The following is a 7,277-nucleotide window of genomic DNA, read 5'->3' as shown; positions in this document are numbered from 1 at the left end:
CCTGGGTCCTGGGTGCCTGCGGCTGGCCAAAGGGAGGGAAGCCTGGGTCCTGGGTACGGGGTGAGGCAGAGGTGGTTAGGGGCGATCAGGCTAGTAGGGGAGCAGTTAGGGGCAATCAGGCAGGCGGGCAGGCAGAGGTGGTTAGGGGCGATCAGGCAGGCAGGCGAGTGGTTAGAAGTCAACGGTCCCAGATTGCGAGAGGCAGTCAAACATCCCCCGAGGGGTCCCAGATTGGAGAGGGTGCAGGCCAGGCTGAGGGACCCCTCCCCCCCCCTGCCCCCCCGTGCACGAATTTCGTGTACTGGGCCTCTAGTTTTTGTTATAAGTAATTTGTGATGCAATTGGGTTATACTTAGTACCAGTTCAGTGGTTGCTGGAGATAGTGCTGGTTTAAGGTGGAGGCAACAATGCTAGAACTTTCTCAGGACACATGGAAATCTCATTTTAATAGTCATCAGTCCATTGTTTAAATTAAGTGATACAATATGTCTAATTATATGCCTGGATATGTCTTTATATCAGACTATAGGATAAAAGTAATTATCAGCTCACTCGAAGAAGTAGTTCAGGGAGAGAATACAGAGAAAGGGGAGTGGTGGTGGGCATTAGTATTTCATGGCTTTTGATAGCACAAAGCTAAATGAAAACTCCATTATGTCAATCCCGTCTCTCCAGGGTCACGGGGGATATGAAGGGCCCAAGGGGTGGAGCAATGGCCCAGCTAAAGACCGAACCTCTTTCCCCCAGGGCTTGGAACAGGGCAGCATCTTGGTGTTTGCCTAATTTGCAAACTGAGGAGAAGCAAGTGCCTGCAGCTCCTTCTGCCGAGCAGGTGAAGGGCTGAGGCAAGGGGAGGGGTGGGATAGGAAGGCTGCCCCTTGTGGGTGGCAGCAGAAAGTTGGCCACAGTCCACAGCAGCCAAGGTCTGGGCCTGGGTCTGGGTCTCTCCATAGAATGAGTGCCTGCCTGCCATGCCCCCACGACATGGCAGCCCCTTCCTGTCTCTTTCAGACCCCCTGGACTTCTCATGCCCAGCACTCTGGGGCAGGGGTCATGCTTCCCACAAATGCAAAGGGTGTTAGAACTGGATAGAGCCTGGAGACTCCTTGGGACAATTCCCTCCTTTTCTAGATGGAAAACAGGCCCGGGAGGAGATGAGACTTGCCCAAGGTCACCCAGAAAGTTGGTGGCAGAGCTAAAACTGGCTACTGAGTGAGAATGTCACAGCCCCTTCCTATGCTTGGCTTTCCTGGATATGCTTGGCTGCCCTTTTCCTGGATATGCTTGGCTGCCCTTTTCCATGGCTCCATCTGTTATGGAGCAAATGCTTACTGAGCACCTGCTATGTGCCAGAGAGTGTTCTAGGCCTTAGGACACAGCAGTGAATAAAACAGACAAAACTTCCACCCTTATGGAGTTTACATTCTAGCTTAATTACACTACCTACCTGTTACCTTTTTGGGATTGTGCAGCGGGAAGTCCTAGTCAGCAAAAAATGCTCTGCCCACGTCTCTGTTCTGTAGGACAGAGGTCCTTGTCCCTAGAGAAAAAGGATCATCATCCAGGAGTGGCCCCAAAGGCCCCCCAGGGCCCAGCTCTGCAGGGGTAACAGACCGATTTTCTGTCAGCCTCCCACTTTTGGAGAGGGGAGTGGGGGGCTCTGTTGGCATTTTCTCAGTGTGCTCCGAAAAATTCAAGTTGCCTGCCCTGCCTGGGGCATACCAAAGTGACCGGCCGTGGTTCAGGAGGTAGCACCCTGTCCTGGGACTCTGGTACCCAGAGCAGAGTTCCTAACCATGAGGGAGCACCAGAGGCCCTCTCCGTAGAAACATTCTATACATACCCCTCACATCATTTCACACACAAATTCCCTGAGGCCCTATCCTTGCACCACGCTGGGCAAGGTGGACCCTCAGTGGAGCTCTCCTAATGGGGACAAATCATCTTCTGGAGTTGAAAGTTTAACACCCCTCCATCTCCTGTCCCTCATTAATTGAGGGGCCTGCAGTCATTATGAGAGGTATCTCTGGCCAGATTGTGCTGCCCAGATGGGACGTGAGTGCCCCCTGGGGGCAGCTCATCCAAGTGTCCCAGGAAATATGAAGCTATCCACTTCCCTACTAGTGTTTAATTTTATGCCAAGATTTGGTCAATAAAAGTTGTCATTTAAAACACTGTTTTTAAATTAAAATTGTCACAGGGGGTGTTAGAAGGCAAACTCTGTTTAAATGTAGGACAAAACTTATCAACCTACTTCAACCTGCCTTCCCCTGTCTTCAGTGGTGTGACCATGTGATAGTATTTACCTCTTTCTGCCAAGTTTTCTCATCTTTAAAATGGTTTGGCTCAGTGGATAGAGCATCGGCCCTCGGACTGAAGGGTCCTATGTTCGATTCCCAGTCAAGGGCACGTACTTCAGTTGCAGGCTCAATCCCCCTTTGGTTGGGGCACATGCAGGAGGCAACCAATGGATGTCTCTCTCGCCTCAATGTATCTTTCTCTGTCTCTCCCTCTCTCTTCCACTCTCTCTAAAAATCAATGGAAAAATATCCTTGGGAGATTTTTTTTTTTTTTAAGTCATAATAATACTCCCTCTCCCACAGGGCTTCTGTGAGGGTTAAATGCGCATGAAGCACCCAGAATAGAGCTAACTCCTGGTAAATGGAGTCTTTTATTACTGTTACTACTTTTATTATTATTATTAAAGTTCTTAGGTGCTAAAGTCTAAGAACCTCTGCTGGAGCCAAGCTCCTGCTAAACAGAAGGACTAAGCTTCAGACCCCACACCCATTAGGAACCCAGGCTCCACACACCCCCAACTCCCCCAGCTGCTCCCCACTTCCCAGCTCCCCCATTCTATCAGGGCACCAGTTCCAACACAGCTCCTCCAGCAGCTCAGAGGCGAACCATGGCCCCATGTTTGTGGGTCTAGATCTAGGTGCTACAGGTCCAGGAAGCTGAGGGATAGGACATGCTGGGCAAAATGAGGACAAGAAGGAGGAGACACTCCGTGTGAAAAGCACTTAGTAATACTCATGACCCTGAGAAGGGCCCGAGACAGCCCTGGTGAGGAGCCAGGAGACTAGGCATCTAATGGCCACTGGGTCACCCACTTGCTGTGTTACCTTGGATAATTCACGTTCCCTCTCTGGGCCTGTTTGCTTCCAGCAGTGAGGAGAGTTGAACTCACTGGATGACTCCAAGTCCTAGCAGAGTCCTGACTCTAGCCACTTGGCATGGGACTAATTTATCTCTTTGTCCAGACCTGTAGGGCAGTGTTCTTGGCCTGTGCTCCTCAAAGCCTAATAGCTCAAGCTTGGCCTCCTGTTATATTTTCCAGGGCTAAATATGGGGAGAGTATCAAGGTTCTCATCTGTGTGGGCTCAAATAAGTTGTGAGCACTGGAGGGGGCTCAGTCCATCCTCTAAATCCAACCCTCCATTTCACAGCCAAGGAGACTGGGGTCTGAGGGAAATTCAGTGACCTGCCCAAAGTCACAGAGTGTGACTCGATGGGCCCAAGGGCTCTGCTTCCGGATCCTGTTGATTCATAAGCCCCTGGGACAACCTTCCAAGGAGGCCAGCTTGGCAGCGGCCTAGCATGGAGGCACAGGGCACCAAAAACAACCCTTACACCTTCACTGGGAGTGGGGAGGGCTGTGGCATCCTGCCCAAGCATAGAACATAGAAGTGAAGGAGGTTCGACCCTGTTCTCCTCTCCCCGCTGGCCAGCCTCCAGGCTGAGAAAAGGGAAGTGAGGGAGGGAAAAAGATATGGTGATAGCTCGACTCAATTTACCTAAGACTCCCAGGAACTGCAAACCAGGAACAGACAAGCCAGGACCACTCTCTCCCCTTCAGGGAAGCCAGCCTACACCTCCTCCCTTGACTTGATCAGGGAAACGAAGCCCAGAGGGCTTTTAGAGCCTAGCTGGGCCACAGACCCCATGGTCCTGGCAACTCATGGTTGATTAATGATGTCAGAGTAGTATGTGACCTGCTCCCCAAGAAAGACAGTGGAAGACCACCTTGACCCTCAGAACACTGCTGCTTTACTCCCATCAGCAGAGTTGCCAGGAACTAGGGTGGGTGCTCTGCCCACACTAGTGGTCAGTCTCCAGGAGCCCAGAGGCCCACCTCCCTTGCTGCTCACCCAGCCTGCAGCCCCCAGCCCCCTGGGTTGCAGGGTAGGTAGATGATGGAACCCTGGGAAGCGGCTGAGCTCAAGGTACATTTGAGGGTCCAGGCACCAAGGAAGCCTCCCTTAGAAGGGGAATCTCTGGGGGCAGCATGTCTAGACAGACAGCACGGTTAGCACATCACAGACGTTTCTGGGTCCCAGCAAGGCCTCAGAACGGTCTGAGGATTCCCAGGTCCATAACAGTGGCACTGAGTTGGGAGAGAGCTGCCTGCAGAATTGAGACCATCCTTTGGGAAAAAGAGGAAAAACCCAAACAGCTGAAGAATAACTTTGCACCACTTCCCCCTTCCGCTTCCCCTCCTCAAGGAGGGCTTAAAGTAACAGTAAGTGGAATGACGGAACAACCTCTTTTCTATTTCTTGCTTACCTGAATCACTGGCCTGAGGCTTACTCCTGCTACACTGCCCCTTCACACCCTGAAATCCTCCCTCCCTGTTCCCAACCCCCCTCAAACATAAGGAGAGGATAGAGGAGCTGAGGGAAAGATGAACCCCAGCAGGAGGCACAGATGCAACTATACTAGGGTTCAAATACCTGCTCTGCCACTTACCAGCCATGAGTCTCTGCCAAGCTCATAAAGCTTCTGAACCTCAATTTTCCCATCTATAAAATAGGGATACCAACCTCCATGTCAGGGACTTATAAATAAGCTAATTCCCATAGACCAGTGGTTCTCAACCTTCCTAATGCCACGACCCTGTAATACAGTTCCTCATGTTGTGGTGGCCCCCAACCATAAAATTACTTTCATTGCTACTTCATAACTGTAATTTTGCTACTGTTATGAATCGTAATGTAAATATCTGATATGCTATATGTGTTTTCCGATGGTCGCGACCCACAGGTTGAGAACCGCTGCCATAGAGTGACCCTGATTCAGTATTCATTTCCTCCTTCTACCTGGGGACTTTGCCCACCTGTACCATGAGCAGGCTGCACCAGCTGGTCACCCAGGTAGCCTCTGGCTCTAGGGTCAGTTGGCTCAGACTGGCTGTGACCTACAGAGGGTTCCAGCATGAAATAGTGACCTCTGCCAGAGCACAGTCCCAGCTTTCAGGGGGAGGGGCCACCTCAGCCCTGATTAAATCCTGCTGAAAGCTCTGGTTGGCCCTGGCCAGGCCCAGCACCCAGCACACACCTGTCAGGAATGAATGACCCTTTATACGAGAGCTGTCCTACAGACCCCAGCCATCAACCCTGCACCCCAGACAGCCCACTCTGTCTGGGAGTCCTCCTTCACACACTCACATTCATTTAGGAGTGATTCTGAATGGAAGGGCTAGTGTTTGAAGCCACAGACAGGTGGGCTGGGCTGCCTTCCCAATCACAATGCACAGATGGGGGAGGGGCCGCCCACAGGTGCGGTCAGGCCTCCAGGTGGACCGAATCTAGCATCTGCCAGTCTCTTCTCCCAGCATGTTCCTCTAGAACAGCCGTGGGCAAACTACGGCCCGCGGGCCGGATCCGGCCTGTTTGGCTGTTCTATCCGGCCCGCAGAGCCGAAAGAGCGGAGGGTTCTCTTGCTCTCCCCTCCGCTCCTTCACCAGCAGCAGTGTTAACATGTATTAGTTCACACAAACACTCCATCCATGCTTTTGTTCCGGCCCTCCGGTCCAGTTTAAGAACCCATTGTGGCCCTCGAGTCAAAAAGTTTGCCCACCCCTGTTCTAGAGCCAACAGAGCCTGGGCGTTCAGAGAAGGAACAGGCAGATACAGCCTTTTCACTGGGCACCCACCTCATTAATTCTGGTGCAAGGAGACGAAGGGGACATGAGAGAAAAGAACAGAGGGAGGTACTGAAAGGAGAAGGGAAGGGCTTAGACACGGCCCTCTTCTAGAAACACTGCCTGCTACTCAAAAGAGGACGTGGCTGCCCCAGCCAGGACTCCACAGGGATCCAGAGCTTGGCACTGACAAGAGCCCACTGCCCTGTCCTCCTGGGTAATGAGCTGCCCTAACAATGCCAACCCCACCCCAGTGCAGCCAGCTGGTCCTCTTCTGGGGACCCACATCACAGCTTCTCCTTTTTTATTTTTGAATATATATTTTAATTTATTTCAGAGAGGAAGGGAGAGGGAGAGAGAGAGAGAAAAACATCAATGATGAGAGAGAATCATTAATCGGCTGCCTCCTGCACACCCCCTACTGGAGATGGAGCCCGAAACCCAGGCATGTGCCCTGACCGGGAATCAAACCGTGACCTCCTGGTTCATAGGTCAACGGCCCGCTTCTCCTTTTTTACCTTTGAACACAAAGGGCTGCCCATTCCTCACTTCCTGGACAAGAACTGGCTGTCCCCTAGGGGACCCACAACTCTGAGACGCACACGAAGCTTCTGATAGGCACCACTTACCTCTTCCCTGAGAGAAGAGCAAAGTAAATCCACAGGTTTATTCTCCAACAGGGCCTTCTATTACACTTGCTTCGTAGTTACTTATGCAGTTTTTAGGGCTAACAGTTGGGAGTTTGGGTTAGGCCTGAGCTGTTCAATATGGAGGCAACCTGCCTTGTGTGAACCTGATCTGGCCAGTCTGAGTAGAGATGTGCTGTTAGTGTAAAATGCACATGAGATCTCGAAGACTAAGTTAAAGAAAAGAATATAAAAATCTCATTAATAATGTTTATATGGATTACATGTCAAGATAACATTTTGGATATAATGGGTATGAAAATTGGTTCTACCTGTTTCTTTTTACTTTTCTTTTTTTTTTAATATGGAATGCTTCACAAATTTGCATGTCATCCTTGCCCAGGGGCCATGCTAATCTTCTCTATCATTCCAATTTTAGTATATGTGCTGCCAAAACAGCACTGTTTTACTTTTTTAATATGGCTACTAAAACAATTAAATTACACAATTACATTTCTATTTGGATGGCATTGGGCTGAATATTTCCTCCCTTCAAGACTGAGTTCTCTGAGGGCAGCAAGGACAGTGAGGGCAGCATGGGGATGGGGGGAGAGGGGGTTGTGGGAGGGACAAAGCCTGAGACAGATCATGAAAGGCCTGAAAGCCAGGCCTAGGGGTCTGGAGTTGCCTTCTCAGCACTGAGTCTTGGAAGAGGTTCTCATAAGGCC

At 50.8% G+C, this 7,277-nt stretch overlaps 1 non-coding gene across 1 annotated transcript; it reads right to left on the bottom strand.

Moving 5' to 3' along the window:
• Positions 1-6,907: 6,907 nt before the first annotated feature.
• Positions 6,908-7,011, bottom strand: LOC118661297. Its single transcript, XR_004969264.1, has one exon. It is a non-coding gene; the product is annotated as a U6 spliceosomal RNA (small nuclear RNA).
• Between the last annotated feature and the right edge of the window lie 266 nt (positions 7,012-7,277).

The sequence above is a fragment of the Myotis myotis genome, unplaced genomic scaffold (genome assembly GCF_014108235.1).
Source record: "Myotis myotis isolate mMyoMyo1 unplaced genomic scaffold, mMyoMyo1.p scaffold_m19_p_1, whole genome shotgun sequence".
Taxonomy (NCBI): Eukaryota; Metazoa; Chordata; class Mammalia; order Chiroptera; family Vespertilionidae; genus Myotis; species Myotis myotis.
This window is presented reverse-complemented; position numbering and strand designations above follow the sequence as displayed.